This window comes from Carassius carassius, chromosome 1, assembly GCF_963082965.1.
Source record: "Carassius carassius chromosome 1, fCarCar2.1, whole genome shotgun sequence".
NCBI lineage: Eukaryota > Metazoa > Chordata > Actinopteri > Cypriniformes > Cyprinidae > Carassius > Carassius carassius.
The window spans coordinates 978,529-1,004,793 of record NC_081755.1 but is presented as its reverse complement, the minus strand read 5'-3'; the positions used below and the strand labels follow the sequence as shown (position 1 = coordinate 1,004,793).

Below are 26,265 nucleotides of genomic sequence, written 5' to 3'. Positions count from 1 at the left end.
GCTTTCCCACCTTTCTCAGTGTTTGCGAATTTTGTCCGCTCAGAAGCAAAGGCACGTACAGATCTCAGTTTTAGTACATTTCCTCATATGAAATATGAGAAAGGAGAAAGATTTAAGAAACAAAGACAAATTCCAATATCAGTTCACAAGACTCAAGTTAGTACCTCAACTAAAGTACAATCTGAACAGAAAAAGATATCAGTTAGTCCAAATCAGATTTGTCCAATTCATGGAAAACCTCATCCTTTAAGAAGATGCAGAGGGTTCAGAGAGAAATCTCTACAAGAGAGGATGCATTTACTGAAAGAGCATTCTGTGTGTTACCGTTGCTTGTTCTTCTACAAGCCATATCGCCAAAAACAATGCAAAGAATGCGGTAGTGAGTACAAAGCTGTAGGACCTTGGAAAAAAAAACCCCGTCCGGCACACTGAAATCTCTCAAAAGTTTCTGATCATGTAAGAATCAGAGAGGGCCGAGGGAGAGATTTGTGCAGGAGGCTCCGAAATTTTCCCTCGCCTTAGGGCCCACGCTTTCGGCAGCTCACCCGGGGCGGCCCCTGGACCCACCGATCCGAATTTCGGGCCCCTGAGTCTTTTCTAAAAAAGTCCCACCTGCCATATACTTGAATGTTTTCGGCCTAGCGGGTTCGTGGACATGGCTCGCAAGGGTCCGATCGGGCTGAATTTTGGATATTTGTCTCAGGGGGACCCCCTCGAACGGGCATCGAAGTCTGGTGGACCTACGACCTTCTTTAGGGGTCAAAGGGTCACAGAAGGGAGCGCACATCCACCAAACCGGTACGCGTTTTGATTGGAGGTGGGACGTCCACAGTTCGGAGACGACAAGTCTTAGGGCCCCCAGATTTGAGATTCTGGCATCTCAGGGGCCCCTCACCCAGGGCCCCGAAGAACGTAGTCGTAGGACCCGAGGAACAAAAGTGCATCGCACTAGGGCCCCGCACTTTTGACAGCACACTCTAGGGGCCCTCAGGAGCCACGGTTCCGAATTTCGGGCCCCTAGGACGTTTCTAAAAAAATCCCCCCTGCCATTTACTTGAATGTGTTCGGCCTAACGGTTTCGTGGACACGGCTCGCCCGGGTCCGATCGGGTTGAATTTGGTATGTTTGCCTTATGGGGACCCCCTCGACCAGGCGGAAAAGTCTGGTGGCCCTACGACCTTCCTTAGGGGTCAAAGGGTCAAAAAAGGGAGCACGTGTCCAACAAACCGGTATGCATTTACATCTGGGGTGGGACATCCACCCTTCGGAGACGATGGTCCGAGATTCTCGCATCTCAGGGGCCCCTCTCACATGTCCCCGAAGCATGAAGCTGTAGGACCAAGAAAAAAAAATACCCGTCCGGCACACTGAAATCTCTCAAAAGGCTCTGATCATGTAAGAGTCAGGGAGAGATTTTGTGCAGGAGGTTCCAAATTTTTCCCTCGCCTTAGGGCCTCGCACCATCGGCAGCTCACTTGGGGCGGTCCCTGGACCCACCAATCCGAATTTCAGGCCTCTGGGACGTTTCTAAGTCCCACTTGCCATATACTTGAATGGGGTTCAAATAAAATGCGGGTGGACATGCACCACGTGATGAAATTAACCAAAATCCAACTTTTATTTCTATGCAAATTTTACAGTATTATGGCATAAAACTTTAAAAAATTTATTCCTCGGAGCTTCCAACTTTTTCCAACAAATCCAACTTTTTTTCTATGGAAATTCTACATTATTATGGGATAAATCTTACATTAATGGACTCTGCTGAGTTGACTGAGTACAGTGCAGGCGTTTTGATCAACAATATTGTATATATTAAATTAAATCAAATTTAATAGAATTGCTATTTGTTAAACCTCACGTGGACACATATCCCACTTGCCATTTATTCATATTTGATGGACACAAAATTTGGGGCACCGTATCTCAGCCTACCGGGGGTTTAGGGAATTGGGGCCGGTGGCGTCGGATAGAGGTCCCCACGGTCTAATTTTGCCCAGAGATTGGTGTTTTTTCCCCTCTTTTTGAGTGAGTTATGGCCGGTCAAATTTTGGGAGTTTTTGCATTTGCAGGGCCCTTCGAGGGCTATCAAGTCACGAAGTTTCAAGACTCTAGGTCTCTTCCTTCCATTTGACTAGCAAAAATATGGGGGGCCATAACTCCGCCCCCCCCGGGGTGTTATGGATAGGGGGCAACCGGGGGCAAAATCCAACTTTTTTCCTATGCAAATTTCACAGTATTATGTGATAAAACTTACATGAATGGACTCTGCTGACTGTGCGGAGTACAGTGGATGTGTTTCCTTTAACAATATTGCACAAATTAAAAAAAAAACTAATTAAATAGAATTGCTATTTAATAATCTGCAAGTGGACACATATGCCATTTGTGAACGCACATTTTCTGAAATGTTGCGCGTCAGGTCATGCAAGCCTGCATCTTAAAGCCTCTGTCAATCTTTCGGCGTCCGCGAGTCCGCTATGGACCACTAGGTAGGCGTGACGTAAAAATCGTCATTGGAGAGTGTGTGCCGAGGCTCTGAGCAGACGACCGCGTGGACATGTGCGCGTGGTCGGTAGGCTTCAAAAGCAAAATTGCACATGTGCAGGCAGAGTGAAGAAGCTCATTGCTACTCGAACCTGTGCAATCCGTCAGTAAAAGAATATAAAGACAGTGAGATGTGCAATAATTCTGGGCAATTGCAGAACTGGCCAAGTATAAATTGAAGAAGTCTGCGTCCGCGCTGGCCGTGTCTGCATCCGGATTGCTCATGCGGAAAGTATAACACAGGCGTTACAATCGCAACTTCTTTGTGCTGTTACTCCTTTCAAGCTGAATCTCACAAAATTGGTCAGCTCCCGACAGCATCAGGTGTTTTATTTATGGGGAGTAGAATTGTTTATTTCAATGAATGTAATAGATTATATATAATAATAGTTAGGCTATAATATTATAAATCAGGTTGGTTTGTATTGCTGACGTAATATGTAAATTATATGCGACTTGCACTTAGACCACAGTGCGGCCCGCTGGAAAAAAAGGTTGAGAACCACTGATATAAAGGTTGCTGTCCCATTTTATACAGGAGTTGTTCATTTTAAAAAATTGAATTATCATAATAATTTAGAACTTTTTTTTACTTATAAACTCCTTTGACCATTATAGAATTGTGACTTTAAAGATTAGTCATTTAGGTGGTAAAAATACTGTGAAATTAATAATGGCATGGATATTAGAGCATAACAACTAAAGGCTTATGAAACATTAGCCAATAAAGCAATTCTTTTTAAACAACGGAACTTAAAGTTGTGAACTAAAATATTATTTCAACCATACAGCATGTGAATAAATAAAATGCATAACGTTTCTGGTGTTTGGATTTGTACTTCAATATAATGAGCTCCAAGTTTAAGAATAGCCCTAGACTCGTCTCTCTCTCTCTCTCTCTCTCTCTTTCTCTCTCTCTCTCTCTCTTTCTCTCTCTCTCTAACAGCATTAGCTCAGTGAAATACATCTTCCTTCCGTTAGAATGAATATTTTCCTGCCTTGCTAAATGTTGGTCTCATGATCAATAAGTTGTATTAGCCTCAATCTGATTCAGTAAAGTCAAACCGCAGACAGTGAAGCCTCGGAGACCCTCGCGCTGTGAGGCGGGAACAGAGGATTCCGCTCGGTCTTAAAGCCTTCCGCAAACATCCACGATCACAAATAACAATGATTTTTGTAAAATAATGATTAATTATTAATTGATGATTTGTTATTATCATAATGGTCTTGTGAAAATAATAATATGGGCTGCGAGAAAATTATGAATACAAAGAGTAGTGCTGCTGAGTGCAGGCATGTTTCAGCCCAGTAACACACCGTTCCTCAGAGCCAAAACACAGACCGAATTCTGTTCAGGTGGAGGGGGTTGGGTTTTGGGTTATGCATGGCTTGTGGGGGTCGAGATAAAGGTGTGAATTGCTCTTTCATATGGACAGTGTCTTATGAGGCTTTCACTTGCTAAACCGGTTTATATAGGACTGTTGTTTTGGTTATATTCACAGTGCTGGCTCTCTCCGACGAGAGAAATGCAACATTCACACATTACACTATTCGTTTTAATTTAAAAACATTTAAAGCTTTCTGTAGATATATTTTTAATGTATGTGAGACACCACGATATTATGTTAATTAAAAAATTATACATTCATTATCATGTAAAAATTAAAGTGATGAGACGGCGCCTCCCTGTCATCAATGCACATTAATAATTTTTGCACAAACACTTGAATATGAGCTACTTATAACGAGTAAAATTCATGCCAAAAGCCAGTGGTTTTCACCTGCTCCAAGAGCGCTCCATCACGAGTAGCCTACAATTCATGCAAACAGCCATATAACTGCATATTCAGCAAGAATTCATGTTAAACATATTTAGCTTGATCAGAAGGTTACAATGACTGCAAGAGGCGAGCGGGATGTTAAGAGTTAATCGCTTTTGCAATACTGTCTTCAAACAATTGTAATCTTACAGTGCTACTACATTATCAGCATGCTATCTGATTTTGAAATCTTGAAGAAGTTAATTGATCTGTTTAGATAAAATAACTGACAAAGATGTTATTTTCATCACAAACAAAATTTTCAGGGGGAGGGGAAGTTGTTGCTGCTCACAGACTCTGCTGCGAGTGAGAGAGACGTTTCACCCGATGAAATGAAGACTACCGCGGCTGCACAAGCACAGCACATCCGCCAAAAATCAACCTGAAGCAATGCTCGTTCATCGACTCGCCAAGCTTTACTTTTGTAGGTCGCATGGCAGTAAATAATTTGATAATATGACCATGCAGTCAATACAGATATTTAATAAAAACATTAAAACAAGCAGGGCTGTAAAATAAAACAATAAAAAACGCATGCCAGATCTACACCGGACACAAGTGGAATGATCCAACAAAAGACAGCAGAACCCAGTGATGGATACACTGGACACGATCCCCATCAGTGAACTGATGCTCGTTCTGTTTATGATGAAATGTTCTGACACTGTGTTCAGATGATTTGACACTATAGTGTGATGTCATCAAGTTTAGACACACTTTTCGCTGTGGGGCACAGATGACAACTTTCGCGTCCACTGTAGACACACAGAAAGTTTCTGCTCTTTTTACAAACAAGTTCTAAAAAAAAAAATCTCTAAACCAGTGGCATAACGAGATGGAAATATAAACTAGAAAATATATTAACAGGTCCTCCGTCCATGACACTGACTCACTGCGGAGCTGGCAGTTTAAATCTGAACAGCTCTTAAAGCTGAGTGGATGGTTAGATGCATGATGGGCTAGTATTAAAAAAAATACAAATAAAAAATAAAGGTCTTTCCAGCATTTAGGTATAACAGTACTGTTTTTTTAAATCATCTTGTTGCAGTTATTAAATTTTGTTAAATTTGACTGCTAAATGAATGATAAAGAACTATATTAAAACTTGTTTTGAAAAATTTCTTCGTCATTTGAATATTGATTTAAAAATTAGTTTAAATGGACTTCCGGTTATGGTGGCAAGGTGAGCAGACGTGCTTTCCTCGTGCTCAACTGCTTTTCAATAAATCCTGCATAATATTCCAGAGAGAGGTTATATAAAGAGACAAAAAGTGCAAGCGTAAGAGTAAACTACATCAAACATGCCAAAAAAAGCGGCTAAGGAGAAGAAAACGATGGAGAGCTGTGAGGAAGCAGGCCAGGTGCTAGCTGAAGGGGAGCCGTGCTCACCGGAGCAGGCACACGTGGACGTTTCCGCGGACGTCGAACAAGTCATAAACATGGATAATCCCTCAACAAAGGACCTCATGTTGGCCATAACTTCATTCAAACAAGACTTTAATACAAAAATGGACGGAGTACTGACGGAAATAAGAAATGTCCAAACGGACATTAAAGAATGTAGCGGCCGTATCGTGGAAGCCGAAATGCGGATATCTACGGCAGAAGACGAGATACAAACCCTGAAAGAAACTATCGAAAAACTTGAGAGCAAGACAAAACACCTCAATAACAAAGTGGAAGACTTAGAAGGGAGGAGTAGACGTAACAACCTGCGTGTACTGGGCATACCCGAGAAAGTAGAAGGCAATGATACCTGCTCCTTTATGGAAAAGTGGATAGCGGATACTCTGAAGATAACGACACCGGTCTTGGAGAGAGCGCACCGGATAACAGCGAGCCAAAGTTCCACCACGTATCCGAGAACCATCATCATCAAGTGTTTAAACTACAAGGACAGAGAAAACATCTTGAAAGCGGCGCGGATACAGAAAGAGGTGATGTACCAAAACAACAAAATAAGATTTCTTCCTGACCTGCCAACGGAGGTGTATAAGCAACAGAGGAGCTACGACGGCGTGAGAAAGCGGCTACGGGAACTCGGTATGGACAAACACCGGGTAATATACCCTGCACGGCTACTGTTGACCATCGATGACCGCACTGTCATCTTCAATACACCAGCGGACGTGAACAAGTACATAAAGAAACTGGAACCAGTGAGTGACTGAGAATGACTAATTAAGTGTGTCTTGATGAGAACTATAATTAAACTTACAATCTCTCTGTGGCTGCTGGAAACTATGAGGTATGTAAGGCCTTCTGCTGGAAATTTGACATCATATCACTTATAGTCCTGCTCCTTAAAATACTAGTATAAAGTATTAATAAGTTTTGTCTACAGCTATATATACATATATATATACAATATATATATTATAAAAAAATTTCCCCTTATTTTTATTTTTTATTATTTGTCTTCTTTTGGTTCCTTTTAAAAGTGAAATTAGGTGATTCTTAAGTGAGAGCTGAAAATACGTGCATGTAATTTGGCGCACATTTTATTTTCAGTTGATAACTAAACTAGCCTATCTGGATTATTTGTGTACATAGACAAGCAATTGAGCTGAGTTTTGGCTTACAGAAGAATAGTTCCTCAGTACTGTGTGGACCTATTCCCGATAATGGAGGGAAGTTATTTAGGGGTTTGGGGGAGCCTGTATGTTCTAGTGAAGCAGGCCTGGGGTTTGGGTGGGACGCTCTTTTCCTTTTCTTTTTGGGTTTTATCCAAAATGGTACCCTTTATAGGTTTTTATTGCTATTCTTACACTATGGTAATTTACCTCTCTTTATGTTATCCATGACATAACAAATGACAGACGTTTTGGTTGAATGTGTATCTTGGAATTGCAGAGGCCTACGTAAACTTACTAAAATAAAACAAGTAATGGGTAGAATAAAACAGCTTAGAGCCAAAATTGTGTTCCTGCAAGAAACACACATGCTAGATCATGAGATAATCAAAATTAAACGAAGATGGCCAGGTCAAGTACTGTCTTCAGCTTACTATTCTAATTCCAGAGGGGTTATAATTATGATACATAAGTCTATTCCTTTACGTATTGATAAAATAACTAAAGACCCCAAAGGTAGATTTTTGATTGTACAGGGCTATATTCTATCAACGAGGATTAATCTGGTTAATGTATATGGACCTAACGATGATAACGCAGATTTTTATAATGATCTATTTTTGAGGGTCTCCACATTGCCTGGAAAACACATTGTGGCAGGTGATTTCAATTGTGTATTGCAGCCCAGTAAGGACCGGTCATCTGGTATCGATAACACTCATGAAAGGACTAGGAAAGTTTTACAACATTTTATAAAGGAACTCAACCTGGTGGATATATGGAGGGCTCAAAACCCAATAAAAAGGGAATATTCATGTTGGTCGAGTATCTCTAAAGGATACTCAAGAATAGATTACTTTCTGATTTCAGCTGAACTAATTTCATGTATCAGAAACTGTCAATACAGTAGTATTCTAATATCAGATCACGCTCTTGTATCTTTGACATACGTTGAACCAAAGCTTACCCAAAATCGTACTAAATGGAGATTTCAAATACATTGGATGCAAGATAAAAGACTTCTTGAGTTCTTAGGGGAACAAATTGATTACTATTTTGAACATAATACCACCCAAACTTCAGCTATAATCAGATGGGAAGCCTTTAAGGCCTTTATACGAGGACAAATTATAAGCTATACGAGTAGGAAGACAAGAGAGAAACAGGAGGAAATGAAAACACTTGAAACAAAAATTCGCTTACTTGAGGAAAAAAGTTTACAAACAGGCCAAAATACTGATAATGTGTTAAAAGAATTACTATTGTTAAGAACCCAATATAATGAAAGAACACATGAAAAGGCAGCGGCCAATTTATTAAGATTAAAGCAGCAATTTTACGATCAGGGAGAAAAACCAGGCAGACTTCTTGCTTGGCGTATAAAACAACAGGAATCAGAAAGATCAATTACTAGTATTGAGGATGAAAATGGAAATATGACTGTAGATCCGATGGAAATTAATAAAGCGTTTAGAAATTTCTACGAAAAGCTATATTGTTCTGAATATAAAGCCATGACCGATGCCCACTCTACGTTTATTGATAATCTCAACATCCCTAAAATATCGGAGGAACTAAAAATTAAATTAGATGGTGAGCTTAGTGCAGCTGAAATTATGGAGGCTATAAATACATTAAAGGGTGGTAAAACAGCAGGACCTGATGGCCTTCCCATTGACCTATATAAATATTTTAGTGATAAATTGGTTGGGCCACTCCATGATATGTATATAGAATGTTATAATAGTGCTCGTCTTCCTACTTCTATGAGGGAGGCTTTGATCATTCTTTTACCAAAACCAGGAAAACCGAACTCAAAATGTGGTAATATGCGACCTATAAGCCTAATTAATACCGATACCAAAATAATATGTAAAGTCCTGGCAAAAAGGTTAGAGACTGTGCTTCCGAGCATTGTGGGTGACGATCAAAGTGGGTTCATTAAGAACAGACAGGGACTTCATAACGTAAGACGGGTTTTAAATATTCTACATAGCCAAAAAAATGAAAAGGATACTGCTCTTCTTTCGCTCGATGCGGAGAAGGCTTTCGATAGAATCGAATGGGCGTATCTATTTGACGTCATTGAAAAATTCGGATTTGGAAGCTCCTTTTTACATTGGATCAAATTATTACATTCCAACCCAGTGGCTGAAGTTTTAACTAATGAGGTGATTTCTGAGCCATTTAATATTACAAGAGGTTGCCCTCAAGGCTCACCATTGTCCCCACTTTTATTCATTTTGGCTATCGAACCGCTAGCAATAGCTGTAAGGTCTAGCAATCACATACATGGGATTACAATGGGAGGCAAGGAACATAAAATAGCTTTATTTGCTGACGATGTAGTGCTATTCCTAAAACAACTAAACGCCTCTCTACCAGCACTTTTAGATCTGATCAATCACTTCGGAAATATATCGGGATATAAAGTGAACACATCAAAATCATCGTTAATGCTGCTTAATAAAGATAACTGTCCAAATACATCACATTTATTTACTTTGAAAATATCACCAAGCTTTACATATTTAGGTATCAAAATTGTTCCCCAATTAGAAAATATAATATCTACAAATTATAATGCTATAATGGAATCAACATCTAAAGATCTAGATAGATGGTTATCTTTACCAATTTCATTGATAGGAAGGATAAATATATTGAAGATGAATATTTTGCCTAAATTCTTGTATTTATTCCAAAATATTCCCCTGGCGCCACCAGCTGGAACGTTCTCGAAGATTAACTCATTAGTCAGGAAATTTATTTGGAACAAAAAATGCCCTCGAGTTCGTCTCTCTCTTCTTTATCTTCCATTTGACACTGGGGGGTTAAAATGTCCCAACCTGTACTGGTACTATTTAGCTGCACAATTAAGAACAATCATGTTTTATTTCTCCTCTGGAAATAAACCAGCCTGGGTGGATATGGAGTCATATGGGTTTGCGCTGCCATTAAACCTGTATATATACTCAGATAAGTTTAAACAATTGAAAACAGTCACCACGCACCCCATTGTTGTTAACATGATTAGAATATGGTATGAAGTTAGAGAGTACATGAAAATAGATAACTCTTTATCCCAGTTTAGCCCCATTTGGGGCAACACATTATTCAAACCAGGAACGAAGGATTCAGGATTCCGGGTGTGGGCTGAGAAAGGATTAAGCAAAATTAGTGATCTTTTTGAGGAGGGAAAGTTGATGTCATTTGAGCAGATATCTACTAAATATAATATTCCAAGAAAACATTTCTTTAAATACTTACAAATAAGGAGTTTTGTTCTTTCTATGCAGAACCAATCATTAAACTTACCAGTAATTTCTTCTTTGGAGGAATTAATTACCAAGAAATGCAATAATAAGGGATTAATATCAGTTTTTTATAACTGGCTTGCATCAGGGTCCAATGAATCAACAACCTCGAAACTTGAATTATGGAAGGCGGAACTGAATGAGGATATATCAGAGGATGAATGGAGACAAATCTGTAAAAACTCTCAGAAACAGTCAGGTAATGTTAGCTTAAAACTACTTCAATATAACTGGTTGATGCAGACTTACATAACTCCAGTCAAACTGAATAGGTTTAATGCAAATATCCCTGATACATGCTTCAAATGCAGAGAGGCTCAGGGATCATTTGTGCATTGTGTTTGGGAGTGCAACATTATTAAAGAATTTTGGGTGGAAGTGATTAATATTACAAAGATAATTTTGTCTTTGAATATTCCTCTAGATGCAAAAATGATTTTGCTACATTTATATCCAAAGAACCTTAAATTAAATCCTCAGCAGCGTAAACTGATAGATTTTTCTATTTTACAAGCTAAAAGAATGATAGCTCTAAGCTGGAAAAGGTCTGATCCACCAGTTGTAGGAGCTTGGATTAATGCCATGGCACAGTGTATGGCTCTGGAAAAAATAACATATTTTATCAAAAACAAAATGGATGTACATGAAGAAATATGGAAGCCGTTTAATTACTACATTAACAATAACAATATTGGTCAGTTATTACAGGTGGTGTAATGTATTAGTGTTTTTCTATTTGATTTTTTTTTTTTTTTTTTTTTTTTTTTTTTTTTCTCTTTCTTTTAAGAGTGTTTTGTTGAGAAATGTAACTTATGTGTTTAAAGTACAGTAATGTATTTTTTTTTGGGGTACCTTGCAAAAATTGTTTTGGACTTAAATGGAGGTTTGACTGAGACCTTTGTGTACTTCTAATTGGGAGAAGAGAGCGATGTGTTCTTTTGTTGGGGTGGGAAATGACTGTGACGAAATGGAAAATTGTTTCTTTTTCTGTTACCTGTCTTAAATCAAAACAATAAATACATTGTTCAAAAAAAAAAAAAAAATTAGTTTAAATCATAAATCAGATTTTTTTTTTTTCTAAATAAAAAAAAAAAAACTGGGATTTTTTTTAGGCCATATGATATTACCCTACTTTAAAAGCAAGTAAAGAAGGTTCCCTTTAAAATCACATAAGTTGTCAATTACTAAAGCTTTTTTTTTTACATCGTGTGAATGTTGTTGATTATAATAAGAGAACTTGAGTTTAATCTTGAGGACGTTTTATTAATTCTTTAGAGTTTCAAAGATTTAATCGTGCTGGTTTAATTTTATTCATTTATTGTTTTAGGCAAATTAGGCCTAAATAATGGGAACGAAATTATACAGTGCTTCACATTTAAACATGCAACAATTTCTTAATCAGTTTACAGACAAATGTCTTTTTCCCAATAAGTTATGTCAAAATAAAGGACAGGTAACGAATAACAAAAATGCATGATGTTTTATTAAAGGAAAAAAATATATTTATATTTAAAATATAAATTAAAATATAGGCATCATATATTAAAATGTTGATATTTTGCATATTAATCCATGTAGCCTACCCCCCTAAAATAGGCTACCACTTTTAATGCTCCGAAGCAAAGTAAACCAGAATTTCTTTTGAATAATATAACGCATTATTAATATAATATAAATAATACTGCACACCTTTTAAATGTGTCAAATCTAAAATATGGTTTAATACCATGAAGCTTAGAAAATATAAGCACAGGCTCAGGCACAGGCTTGACATTTATCCTGCTTGAATTCGTTCTAAGAAATGCACATGACTTCATAAATACCAAACTTTCATCTGTGAATATTAAATATTAAATATATTAAATATTTAAACTATAGTTTATTTCTTAAATTTTCAGTGACTGAAGCAGTCAAATGTAACACATCAGTGAGGCAAAACTGACGTCTATTAGCGAAAATGTGCTTTGATGCGCTTGTTTGATAACTTGTGGTTAAAGCGCCACTCAGCGGTCAAAAGCTGCAAATGCACTTTATACCGCAAGGCGTTTTCGATGTCTACTTAGTGTATATATATTCGGATGCAGCTTAGGTCACTTACTGTCACTTTATAAACATATGAAATGAATTTTAGCATGAAATGGAAAGCTAACAACATGAGATATGAAATGTTTTACAGGTAATGGTGCTCATGGAGAGCAGACACAGAAACAGCCTAATTTTCCCACAAATGTTCTCCTGCTCTTGTTGAATCATCAATCATCAAGCCTGCATTTATTTGATCAAAAATACAGAAAAACAGTAATATTGTGAAATATTATTACAATTTAAATAAATAAATATACTTAAACAAAATTATAATTTATTCCTGTGATGCAAAGCTGAATTTTCAGCATTATTACTCCAGCCTTCAGTGTCACATGTAACATCTGTAGTGTATTTTCCTCGGCCATGGATCTGAGGAATCACACTGTCTCAGGGTTCTGTTTCCAGAAGAAAGATTTTATTCTCAAGAGAAAATAAAACCGAGAAAGCTGTGCAGAACAGTCTGTCGAGTCTGTGTCGGTTCTCTATTTTATACAGTGCTTCTGAAGGCGTGCCCATGTTCAATACATTTCATACATATGATTCTGTTTATCAACTCTTTTACCTTTTATAGCTGTGTCTCCAGCTTGCTTTTGGGATGTAGAATTTATTCTAAGTGAAACAAGGAGGCCTAATCATATATTTTGTCTTATGTCAAAACAGTGTGTCCAACTTTACTATATGCTGTATTTTGGTAATGTCTGCACCAAGGAGGTCTGATCATATATTTTGTCTAATGTCCAAATAGAGTGTGCAGATGCACCATATACTATCCCCCTGCACTCTCTGCACATTCCATTCTCACGCAGGCCTCTACATACAGTCAAATGCAGGATTATAACAGTAGAATAACTTCATACATAGATGGCTAGATTCACATTGATTATGCCTGATTAGTTTACATATTGACCAATAAAAATCTTCCACACATCCAGTCTATCACATGATCATTTAGAAATCATTCTAATATTCTGATTTATTATGAGTGTTGGAAACAGTTCTGCTGTCTAATATATTTGATGAATAAAGGGTTAAAAAGAACTGCATTTATTCAAAATAAAAAAGAAATTCTAATAATATATATTCTAATAATATATTTTCTTTACTATCACTTTTTATCAATTTAACACATCCTTGCTGAATAAAAGTATTGATTTTATTTAAAAAAAGAAAAAAAAATACTGACCCAAAATTACTGACCAGTAGTGTATATTGTTATTACAAAATATTTATATTTTAAAAACATAGCTTCTTTTTTTTTTTTTACTTTTTATTCATCAAAGTATCCTAAAAAACTATCACATGTTCTGAAAAAATATTAAGCAGCAGAACTGTTTCCAACTTTGATAATGAATCATCATATTAGAACGATATATATATATATATATATATATATATATATATATATATATATATATATATATTAGTCAGCATTTATAAATACTGTTCATCTTAATGTTTAAGTTTAAGATTTCGTTAAGTTAAGATTTTTTGAGTGTTACATCAACAGGACTGACGGAGGTCTGGGAGGATTCAGCCTCCTAGCTCCTCTAAGGAAGCGGATGACCAAATCATTCCTTCCTATTGACTGACCGAGCGTTGTCTCAGAAAACGCTGCGATAGCCGCCACATAAACTTTGAGCGTGGAGGGGGCTCTGCCCTTATCCAACAGCTCCTTTAGGAAGGAGAGAACCTCCGTCACCTCACAACTAAGGGGTGAACGTCCCCGAGCTGTGCACCAGCTGGAGAATACTGACCACTTCGAGGCATACAGCCGTCGAGTCGATGGAGCTCTAGCCTGAGTGATAGTATTTAGCACTCCCACTGAGAGATCAGCGGGTAACCGTTGAGCGCCCACACATGGAGGGACCACAACTCCGGTTGAGGGTGCCAAATCGAGCCCCTGGCCTGCGAGAGGAGGTCCCTCCTCAACGGCACTGGCCACGGGGCAGTGTCTTCTAACTGCATCAAATCTGGAAACCATGGTTGGTTCTTTCAAAGTGGTGCTACAAGCAGCACTGAGCATCTCGTTTCCCTCACCCGTTCTATCACCTGCGGAAGGAGGGAGACGGTGGGGAAGCATAGAGCGGGCAGCACGGCCACCTCTGTGACAGCGCACTTTCGTTCTTGGAAAAGAACGCGGGGCAGTGAGCGTTTTCGTGGGACGCGAAGAGGTCCACTTCCGCCCTGCCAAATCTTTCCCACAACAGCTGGACTGTCCGTGGGTGTAGAGACCATTCGCTTGTGGGAATGTTGTTTCTGGACAGTCTGTCCGGACCCAGATTCTGTAGCCCAGGCACATGAACTGCTCTCAGCGAGCACAAGTTGCGCTGAGCCCAAACCAGGAGGCGTTCTGCCAACCTGTACAGGTTTCGGGACCTGAGACCGCCCTGGCAATTTATATAGGACACCACAGACATGTTGTCCGAACGGACTAAGACGTGGCGGCCCTTGATTCGGGGAGTGGAGGCGTCTGTTGACACCATTTTCACTTTCGAGGAAGTCCCCAGGCTTACACCTGATTGGTACCAGTCGTTTGCTGTCCAGGGTTTCAGGGCTGTAACACAGCTCTGATTGACCTTGAGACACAACTGACCGGATATCCACGCTCCGCACGGTACCCGTGCTTTCGGCCAGAACTGCAAGGGGCGCATGCGGAGCAGGCCCAACTGAAGAACTGGAGATGCTGAGGCCATGAGACCTAGCATCTTCTGAAATTCTCTGAGCGAGAAGGTCGCGCCGCAGCGGAGAGAGCTCGCTGCGCGCTGAATGCCAAACGCGCGCTGTGGCGACAGCCGCGCCATCATGGAGCGTGAGTCCAGAGCTATACCCAAAAACAGTATCGTCTGACTGGGGTTCAGCGAACTCTTCGTCCAGTTGACACTGAGACAGAGTTTCTCGAGGTGATCGAGTAAAATGGCCCCGTGTTCCACGAGCTCTGATCGTGATTGAGCCAGAAGTATCTGCTGTACAGCCCCCCTTCGCTTTGAGCTTGAGATACAGGCTCCACAGCCCTTTTGCTCAACAGTTTTGATATTTCGGCCCGAAGTAGGTGTGCTACTTCTGTTTTGACCGTAGTTTCGACGAGCGCTAAACAGCGCGGAGGGCGTCGAAAAAACTGTAGCGAGTAGCCTCTCTTTATAATGTCTAGCACCCAATCCGAAACCCCTGGAAGCGCTGACCATGCATCTGCATGAATGGCTAAGGGTTGGATGCGAAGCGCGCTCTGTTGGCTGGGCAACGGCGGCGCTTCGGTGTGCTGTAACATGGGCGTTATGCCTGTGACGTTTGAGGCTGGGAGCGCACTGATCACAGCGGGCAGATCGCTCTTCCTCGACTCCGCCACGGTGCCTAACCGAGTGAGGGTCTGTGAGTAACTGTGGGCTGTAAGCGTGCACATATACTGCTTTCGACTCGCTGTCTGCCTGGGCAGAGCGCACGTGCACGGGTTTCGTTTTTACAGAAACCACACGCCGTGTGTGACATAGTGTTTGTGGGCACGTAGGAGTGGGCACGTTTACTGTGTAGTGCGCGCGATCGATCTGAGTCGATTTTATGGGCGCAAGCCCTGTGTGAAGGGCTGTGCTTATATGCGGAGATGGGCACTGAGCAGTGGGCATCGTCACTACATTTATAGCACCATCGGCCGTGGCCGGGACACCAGGAATTACACTCTTTTCGGGAAATATCTGGGTAGCCATGATAACGGCTTTTGTGTGGAGGCAAGCGGGCAACTGTGCAGGCTTGCGCGTTGCAGAAAACGCTGAGACAGTCACAATTCCTGGAACTGAAACAGCAGAGCGCTTGGGTGAGAGCTCAGCCACAGCGAAACTCGTACACCGGCGCTTTCCTAGAAGTGCTAGGATGACTTCGGGGCTTCCGGCCTCACCGTAATCCTCTGCCGTGCTTCCCACGGCGCGGGGCGACGGCTGGTAGAGCGAGAACGGGGTCTCGAGCTACGTTGCTTACGCTGTTGCGATGAAGCAGCAGGAGGCGGGGGGCGTGGCTGAGAGCTTTGCGGGGCCGGTCTAGCATGACTCGCTGCAGAACCGGAGAGCTTCGGCAAGAAGTGCTTGAAAGCTTGTGACGCTTTCTGGTCCTCGACGAATCTCTCAACAAACTGGTTGACAGATGATCCGAAGATGCCAGCGGGAGTCAGTGGGGCGTCGAGGAACGCAGCGCGCTCAGACTCTGCCATGTCTGATAGAGTCAGCCATAGATGTCTCTCAGCCACAGTAGCGGAAGCCATAACCCGTCCCATGGCCTGTGCAGCGGACTTAGTAGCGCGGAGAGAGAGATCAGAAGCACTCCTCAAATCCGCGAGACAGATAGCTTCAGGTCACCAGAGGAGATCACCCTGGAAAATCTGCAGCATGGCCATGGTGTGTAACGCAGACTGCCCAGCAGCAGAAAAGATCCGCGCGAGCAGAGATGACGTCATGCAGCAGGCTTTCGATGGCAACGCCGCTTTCGTCCGCCGTCCAGCAGAGGGCGGGCAAAGGTGCGTCGCTATAGCCTGTTCCACCGGCGGAAGTGACTGGTAGCCTCTGTTTTTAGCATCATCCAGTGTGGAAAATGCTGGCGAGTATGGAGCATTCCAAGCTTTCGCCACTTCTTCATGAAGCTCAGTAAGAAACGGGGCGGGCTTTGAGCTAGGAGAAGTACGCTCATCTGGAAGAAAGCTACCATCCAGCCGGGAACGAGAGAGGGGGCACTGGTGCAGACCACTCGAGGCCAAGGCTCGCCGCGGCCAGCGTGAGCACTCGCATCAGCTCCTTCTCGGTATCAGCCCGTCTGCTGGGCTTCTGAGCAGAAGGCGCAAGATCCCCGGAGCTCGCCCAACTCTCACTGCCCGAAGCTAGCAGAGAGCACGTGTCCTCTTCCCCCGACGCGGCCCTGAGTTCTACTTCCTCGGAAGACGCGGCAGCAGACAGCGGGCGCTGACCATCGGGAAGCGATGCAGGGGAGGCCGGTGAAGCAGGGAGAACCGGCGAGCTCGGAAGAGCTGGAGACGATTCCGTAATTCGCTGGGAGTGGCGCTTTTTACGGCGCTGTGTCGCAGCGGGGAATGCAGGCTCGGAGAAGAATGCCAGGCGAGTCCTCAGAGTCACCATCGGCAGTAGCTCGCAGTGAGGGCAGCCGCCGTCAGCGAGCGCGAGCGCTGCATGATCCTCACCCAGGCAGGAGACGCAGATGACGTGACGGTCTCCTTCGCTGAGCAGGGCTCTGCACAAGCCGCACGAGGGCATCTTTAAAAAGATGCAGCTCTTTTACAAGTGTGTGTCGCAGGGCGAACACACACGAGGATACAAAAAAGGATATAGGCGCCGGAACGCGCAGCAGGAACGGCAGTGGAAGGTGGCGTAGGCCAGCGGCTTCAGGAATGGCTCGTCCCGCTGAGATGCTATGGACGGCGCTTGCTTCCTCTCGTGATCCAGCGATGCGTGAGCTTGGCTGAAGAGATGAAAAATCAGGTGAGTCAGCCTTTTCGAGCTCCCTTTATAGGGCTAGGCCACACCCGTTTCGGCGGGAAGTGGCATGGAGGTACATCATAGTATGAGATTATATACTTAGGAAAAAGGCTCAAATATATTTGATTAATCATGATATTCATGTAATAATAATGTATCAAACAACTGCATTTGTTGTTGTTATTCATAAGCCTCAGGGATGAGAGTTAAATTCAGCAAGAAAAATAGGAATACAAAGGAGATTTAAGCCAGTTTTGCTTGTGGATAAACTGTGAATTTTGCACATAAAATAAAGAAATTAATCCGTCTTAAATCTACTTTATATTCATCTATTTCTTGTTGAATTTAACTCCATTTTAACTATTTTTAACATTTTTCCTGTGGTACCCGGGGAGCAGTGTGCCTTGAGAAATGTAGTATAAATAAATCAATAACTACATAAACTGCATAAAACAATCATATACATTTTTGTTAAGACTTTGTTTTACGGTTACATCTATCAATTGCTTATTACTAATAGCTATGGCTTTTCTCTCAATAAACTCTTAATTTTCTGATAATTAGTAGGATTAGGGATGTAGAATAAGGCATTAATATGTGCTTAATTAGCAGTAATACATGGCTAATATTCTAGTAATATACATGCTAATTAGCAACTAATAGATATAACCGTAAAATAAAGTGTAACCGAATTTTTCAAAGAAAAAAGTAGGAGGATTTCAATATAAGCGTGATAAACTGGGTCATGTAGACAGTGATTCAACATTGCTCATGTTTGAGCATGATGCATTATTAAAACTAACTAGATGAGTCAAGTTTGCAAATGAACTTTGAACATTGATATAAAAAAAACCTGTCTGAAAGTTTGAAGCAGTTGCCTATGCTGAAGCTTCCGGCAGAACTTTGTTGACCCTGGAACCACACAGTGATTAACCAATCAGATATGAAGAAACAGTTTATAGCTTTTGTGAAGTTTAGGCTCACAATCAGTGTTAGGTTCTACATCAGGGTCAGTCACCTATAATTTCCTCTGATTTTAGGTATTTCTAATGATTAAGTATGAGGAGGATATGGTCACGGCGCGGTAGAGACGGCGCCGTGAAGGAAACAGGGTCTGGGTGCAAATGCAGAGAAATTATCTTTTAATGAGAACAAAAAGGCCAACAAGGCCAAAAACCAAACAGAAACAAATCACAGGGACAAGAGCAGACGCAGCCAAAATGCAGACACCAGTATACATGAACACTTACAAATCACAATTAACATTAATCCAGCCAGACAGAGTGGTGTGAGAGTGGAGAATATATTGTCCGTGACAAAGGGGAACAGCTGTGTGTGTGAGTATGTGAAGGGTGTGTCGAATTTGTCACCAGGTGTGTGTTATCTATTTTTCACATTCTATATTCCTACTCTATACTCACGTATTTAGATACACATAGTCTAAATTTATATTTTTTCATATATAATTATTTTTATAATAATTCAACGGCCCTTTGTCAATTATTCTATATGTATGTGTGTATATAGTTTTGCACTGTCTTGGCATTCATTGTGGACAGCAAAGTGAAAATGTTTTTCTCAATCACTATTTTCTATCAGTATGTATGTATGTTGTCCAGTTATTACAGAGGCATAAGAAAATTCCAAGATATAGAATATAAATAGAATCCTGAATTTCAGTTATTTTCCTTCGACAGAATAAAACTCACAAATATATTAGGTAACGGAAATGAACATTTGAGGAACTAATGAATAGTTTTGATGAGCTCAAGGAGCCCCACAGCACAACGTGAATATGTACTCCCCACGTGATGTATGTTCTTCATCTCTCTTCTGATCTCAATGTAGAATTACAGACAAAACCCCTTTCCATTCTTGCTATAGCTGTGAATAATGCCTATAAACATAGTGACAGTGACCAAATGAAATGTCAAATTTGACAACATCCACAACACTAGAGAGTCATTATTAACACAATGTTATAAAATAACCAAGTCAAGTAATGTTTGTATTGATTTTAGGTTATGTAATGTGTGGTGTTGAAATCTCATTTCTTATCATAACTCTCCTGGTTTTCCTGTGTGGGATTAGGTTTAAGATAAGGATTTGTTGTGGGTTTTGGAGACAGGAACCAATCCGACAGCAGTCTCCTCTGTGTATGAACCAAATAAAAATAGGGGAGTCATGATCTGGTTTTGAAGAGTCAAGCATTTGTTGTTCTGCAGAGAGCTACAGAGTACTTGGACGTGACTAACTTCATAGAGGGTGAGGTTTTTCAGCCGTTCAAAACTTTACACTTTACTGTTTCATAAAAGTGTGGCTTGAGTCAGTGGATCATTTGAAATGCTTATATATATATATATATATCCTTTCCATAGTGACGCACAGGGCTCTTGTACAGCTGGCAATATTGGAATGTGGACATTGAGAACAGGTTAATAATGAATAAAAACTGTTCTGTCTTCATGTTTTGTCAGGTGTGCAGTAGTACTGGTTGATTTCAGGAACAATGGCAGTCTGGCCTCTTTGTCTGTCTTTCTTTCTGCTCTTTGCTCTGGATGCTTCAGGTAATTGTTGTGAAGTGTATGTGGCCCAGTTTTCTATTCATGTGGTTTACCTCAAATCCCACAGACTGTTAGTTTGGATTTAGACATCAAATTGTAATCTGATTATTACAATTTTTAATACAAACACACACACACATATAATTTTTCTTTGATTATTTCAGAGGCAACACCTCTTAATGGCACAAGCAATGGTAAGATATTGATGCTGTCTTTTAGTGTGTTACATTTGTTCTGCTCTTTTGCTCTGGGTGCTTCAGGAAATTGTTGTGAAGTGTATGTGGCCCAGTTTTTAATTTATGCAGTTTACCTCAAATCCCACAGACTGTTAATTGTAAATTGTAATCTGATTAATAAAATGTTTAATATATATATATATATTATTTTTCTTTTATTATTTCAGAGACAGCACTTCTTACTGGCATAAGCGATGGTGAGATATTTTAGTGTGTTACATTTGTTCTGCTCTTTTGCTCTGGATGCTTCAGGAAATTGTTGTGAAGTGTATGTGGCCCAGTTTTTAATTTATGCAGTTTACCTCAAATCCCACAGACTGTTAGTTTGGATTTAGACATAAAATTGTAATCTGATTATTAAAATTTTTAATATATATATATATATATATATATATATATATATATATATATATATATGTATTCTTTTTCTTTTATTATTTCAGAGACAGCACCTCTTAATTGCAGAAGCAATGGTGAGATATTTTAGTGTGTTACATTTGTTCTGTCTAGTTGTAGTGACAAAAGCAGGGTCGTCACTGGTGAAAGGTGGTGATGATTATAGAGACCCACGGCTGTGGACAGAGCTCAAACACTGAACTGAGTTCTCCATCTGCACCTGAGTGAACAAAAACATAAACATACAAACACAAAAAGAGATGAAAAGCTTAATTCAGCATCAGTGCGCTGTGTTCTGTGCACACAGAGAGCCACGTCTCAGCCCTTCAACACCAAATTGAGTTTTGCTTCTTCTTGCTCTTGAACGGACAAATGCATAAAATATTATGTTGTACCTGTCTTGGCGGTCGGTTACCTCTTAAGTGAATGTAAACTGTTGAGAAAGAAATCGGATGGATTGTCTCTTAAAGTGACTGCACCTAATTTAGCAGCTGCTGTCGATGTCCTTATTTTAATCCAAGAAATCTAATGAGAGAAAATCTCTCACTGCCCTTCACTAAATTACTTTGTCATTTTAACAAGAACTAAACTCTTTTTCATTTATACAGTGAAGACTACGCAATGCTATTTACATTTGATTATATGGTCTCTGTAACTGGACAATTACAAACTTAAACATTGTTTAATTTGTATCTTTGTTCTGTTTATTTCTTTGTGCTATTTACACATTTTAAACAGGGACCTGTACCCTGGTCAGACAAGGTGCGTATACATACAATATCAATCTGATCTCAGTTTAATGAAAATACTAAAGGTTTAAGGCAGCAATAATACTCCCCTATCTTTCTTACAGAATCCTGTGAAAGTGGATGGTCTGCATATAAAGGTAGATGCTTCCGCTTTTTTAACTTTCCGCGTTCCTGGATTGATGCAGAGGTATGAGATGCCATCTTATCATAGGGATTCCTTCATTTCTAAGTCTTGAAATTTTCAGTTAGTTAACAATAGTTTTTATGTCCTACTCTCTTTAGAAACAGTGTTTGGGCTACGATGGGAACCTGGCCTCTGTACACAGTTATGAGGAGTACATCTTCGTACAGATCATGATTAAATATCAAACTCAAGAGACAAGAGTCCTGGATAGGAGGCTATGACGCTGTTTCAGTATGTTTGTTTTACATTTGTTTAGCGTACTTGTCAATAGCCATTCTTTTTCTTTTTATTTTGTATATTGTAGTTGTTTTTGAGTTAAGTCATAGAATAAAAAGTAAGATTAGGATACAGCTGATATGTTTGGCATGGTAGGTCTACTGGTTTCTATAGAGAAACACAAACATGTTTTTAATGCGTTAACATCATGAACTTGTGATCCAAATGGTTGGTGTGAACATGTTTTTTTATATTTACAAATATCAAATAATGCCATGTAGGTGTGTGATGGAAACGGAGTGTCCTTTATGGTGTTCTGTTCACAGGAGGGAACATGGCTCTGGAGTGATGGATCAAAACTGGACCAAGAGATATGGGCTCCTTCACAACCTGACAATAGCAATAGAAACGAGCACTGTCTTATGATGAACTATCAACGTGAGTGTTTTAAATGTTTATGAAATATCATCACTATTTATATCTTTGTTTTATCTTGGAAATCCTTAGTAGCCTCAATTCCAATAACCAGCCGAATGTAGAACTGTATTTTAACTTCACCTAATGTTTATGAAATGGTAAAGGACTAGAATTGGCTGTATTACCTTAACAAGCATTACATTTTATCAGAAAACTTATACTGTAACAATAATAGATTTTTTTCCTTCCTGCTATAGCCTCGAGTAACTGGAATGACAACCCCTGTCATATTAAAAAGCCTTATGTGTGTGTGAAGAAATACACACCAACATTTAAGTTTCATGTAAAATTGTGAATGTCTTATTGTCTTGCATTAAAGGAATAGTTGACAAAAAAATGACAATTTTAAAACATCGCTTACCCTCAGTCGATCCAAGATAAAGATTAGTTCTTCATCAGAACAGATCTGATGAAATATAACTTTACATCATTTGCTTATTGATGGAGATCCTCTGCAGTGAATGGGTGCCATCAGAATGAAAGCTCAAACAGCTGATCATGAAGACATCACAATAGTCCACACGACTCCAGTCCATCAATTAATGTCTTGTGAAGTGAAAGGTTGCAAGTTTGTAATCAATTTTTCATTTTTTGGTCAATTGCTCCTTTAACTAATTCTCCCTAATTTCTTTACTAACGTGCAAGTAGAACTCAATAAATATCAAGCAGTTGCATTTAATTGTTTCTGTGGGTTTTTGTCTCATTCCACATATCAGATGTGCATTTTCTGAATGAAATTCCTGAAGATTTTCGGTAAACTTTGGATCTGCGTAAATAAAATTCAGCATCAGAGGTGCATTGCTTTTGTCATGCCATTGTATTATTATAGGAAATAAATAGAAACATTTACTAATCGAGTTGTTATAAAACAAACTGTAAAATAATTCAATATGTGTGCCAAAGAAAGATGTTTTTTGTCAAAATGTCTATTTCATGAAATTACAAAGCTTATATAAGCAGAAGCAATACAAATACAAAATTCTTTATAGAGTAACCCGTGACGGTGATTGGTCCACATTAAGGAGATACTTTCATTTTTTTAACGCCCCAAAACTGGACTGGTATGCGATGGCAGCTTCAAATGTTGTTTCCTTCATCTTGACAAATTTCTCGAGTTGCAGTTAACTGTAGTCCTTATGTCCTCGTCTTGGAAAATATCTTTGGAAAGTAGTACTTCAATAGCACTCCTACTATTTGAAAAAATATTATATCAAAAACATCATTGTAAACAAAGACCTGGTTTAGGAGTATATACAGTATTTATCTATGTTTTATATTCATTTTAAATGTTTAATGTTGTTCAGCATGTCATGTTATCAAATTGAGAAATAAGTCAATGGCATTTCAGGAGCTAAGGGTCCAAAATGAGAAGGGTCTGGCTCCAGACATGCACCTGAATTCTCAGACACCTGCACTTCCACAAGTGACGTCCCTTGCAGTCTTTAAATTAATGAATCAATAAATCATTTTAAGAGCATGTCTGCAGCCAGACCCTCCTTATTTGGACACTTCACTCCTGAATTGCCAGCAAATACTCAGGAACCCGCACAAAACAGACGCCATGCATTAAAACAATAAAACTTCAAAGAGAGCAAACAACATCTCTCTCCACACACATTAACCCTTTCGCACATGAGTTTAAAATATTCTAGCTGAGCCCCCCGCGTGAGTTATTTTATATGACCGTTATTTTAGAGTTTACCGCCTTATTGTTTCCATGGCGACGCATCATGCTTGTCATGTGACACAACGCAGCTACAATACATCTGTATGCACATGGATCACTTTTATTTAGTTATACCTGTTTTATTCAAAATATTCACAAACGTTGTTCTGACCTCTCTGAAGTTCAATTTTTTCAATTCAATTCAAGTTTATTTGTATAGCGCTTTTTACAATACAAATCGTTACAAAGCAACTTTACAGAAAATTATGTTTCTACAATATTTAGTAGTAGCTAGTAGTTTGTGCACGTTTGACAGGATTTTAGAAAAATAAAAATAATAATAATAATAATACAAGACGTAGTCAGCTAGATGATGAACTATCAATATTATTAATTAATAGTAATTATAGGATGCAGTCACACATGTAGCAATAATTGTTAGTTCTGTTTGTTGATTCAAGATTAGGATCATCTGGGGTCCTCTGAGGGTCAGCATCATCTCTTCTCAGGTGTTCTGGATCCAGACTGGAGCTTGTGTAAATCCTAGTCCCGTGGCAAAACATAGAAATAAAATAGAGACATCATTAGCATAGCTGCTGATCCAACAAAGTAAAATTAGTTTAACCCAAGCTAAAGAATAAAAATGCAGATGCAACTACACTCACAATTTAAGAGATACATTATTCGAATGCTTGGCGAAAGAGATGCGTTTTTAATCTAGATTTAAACAGAGAGAGTGTGTCTGAACCCCGAACATTATCAGGAAGGCTATTCCAGAGTTTGGGAGCCAAATGTGAAAAAGCTCTACCTCCTTTAGTGGACTTTGCTATCCTAGGAACTACCAAAAGTCCAGCGTTTTGTGACCTTAGGGTGCGTGATGGGTTGTAGCGTGGTAGAAGGCTAGTTAGGTACGCAGGAGCTAAACCATTTAGGGCCTTATAGGTAAGTAATGATAATTTGTAACTGATACGGAACTTAATAGGTAGCCAGTGCAGAGACTGTAAAATAGGGGTAATATGATCATATTTTCTTGACCTGGTAAGGACTCTAGCTGCTGCATTTTGGACGACCTGTAGCTTGTTTATTGACGAAGCAGGACAACCACCTAGAAGTCCATTACAATAGTCCAGTCTAGAGGTCATGAAAGCATGAACTAGCTTTTCTGCATCAGAAACAGATAACATGTTTCGTAGCTTGGCAATGTTTCTAAGATGGAAGAATGCGGTTTTTGTAACATTGGAAATATGATTTTCAAAAGACAAATTGCTGTCCAATATAACACCCAGATTTCTGACTGTAGAGGAAGTAACAGTACATCCGTCTAGTTGCAGATTGTAATCTACAAGATTCTGTGTGGTGTTTTTTGGTCCAATAATTAATATCTCTGTCTTATCCGAATTTAATTGGAGAAAATTATTTGTCATCCAATCTTTTACATTTTTAACACACTCTGTTAGCTTAGATAATTGGGAAGTTTCATCTGGTCTCGTTGAAATATATAGCTGAGTATCATCAGCATAACAGTGGAAGCTAATTCCGTATTTTCTAATAATATTACCAAGGGGCAACATGTATATTGAAAATAGAAGGGGACCTAGGACGGATCCTTGTGGCACTCCATATTTTACTGATGATAAATGAGATGACACCCCATTTAAGTAAACAAAATGGTAGCGATCGGACAGGTAGGATCTAAACCATCTTAGAGCCTGCCCTTGAATACCTGTATAGTTTTGTAATCGATCTATGAGTATGTCATGATCTATGGTGTCGAACGCAGCACTAAGATCAAGTAAGACTAGAAATGAGATGCAGCCTTGATCTGACGCAAGAAGCAGGTCATTTGTAATTTTAACAAGTGCAGTTTCTGTGCTATGGTGGGGCCTAAAACCTGACTGAAATTCTTCATACAGATCATTTTTATGCAGGAAGGTGCTCAATTGAGCAGACACAACTTTTTCTAAAAT

The 26,265-nt window shown here is 39.6% G+C and overlaps 1 protein-coding gene and 1 pseudogene across 1 annotated transcript in view; one reads left to right on the top strand and one right to left on the bottom strand.

The window, feature by feature from the left end:
* LOC132134918 (galactose-specific lectin nattectin-like) overlaps positions 1 to 26,265 on the bottom strand; it is a 154,697-nt gene that overhangs the window by 51,643 nt on the left and 76,789 nt on the right. The window lies entirely within an intron of this gene.
* On the top strand, positions 19,991 to 23,306 carry LOC132135184 (galactose-specific lectin nattectin-like; annotated as a pseudogene).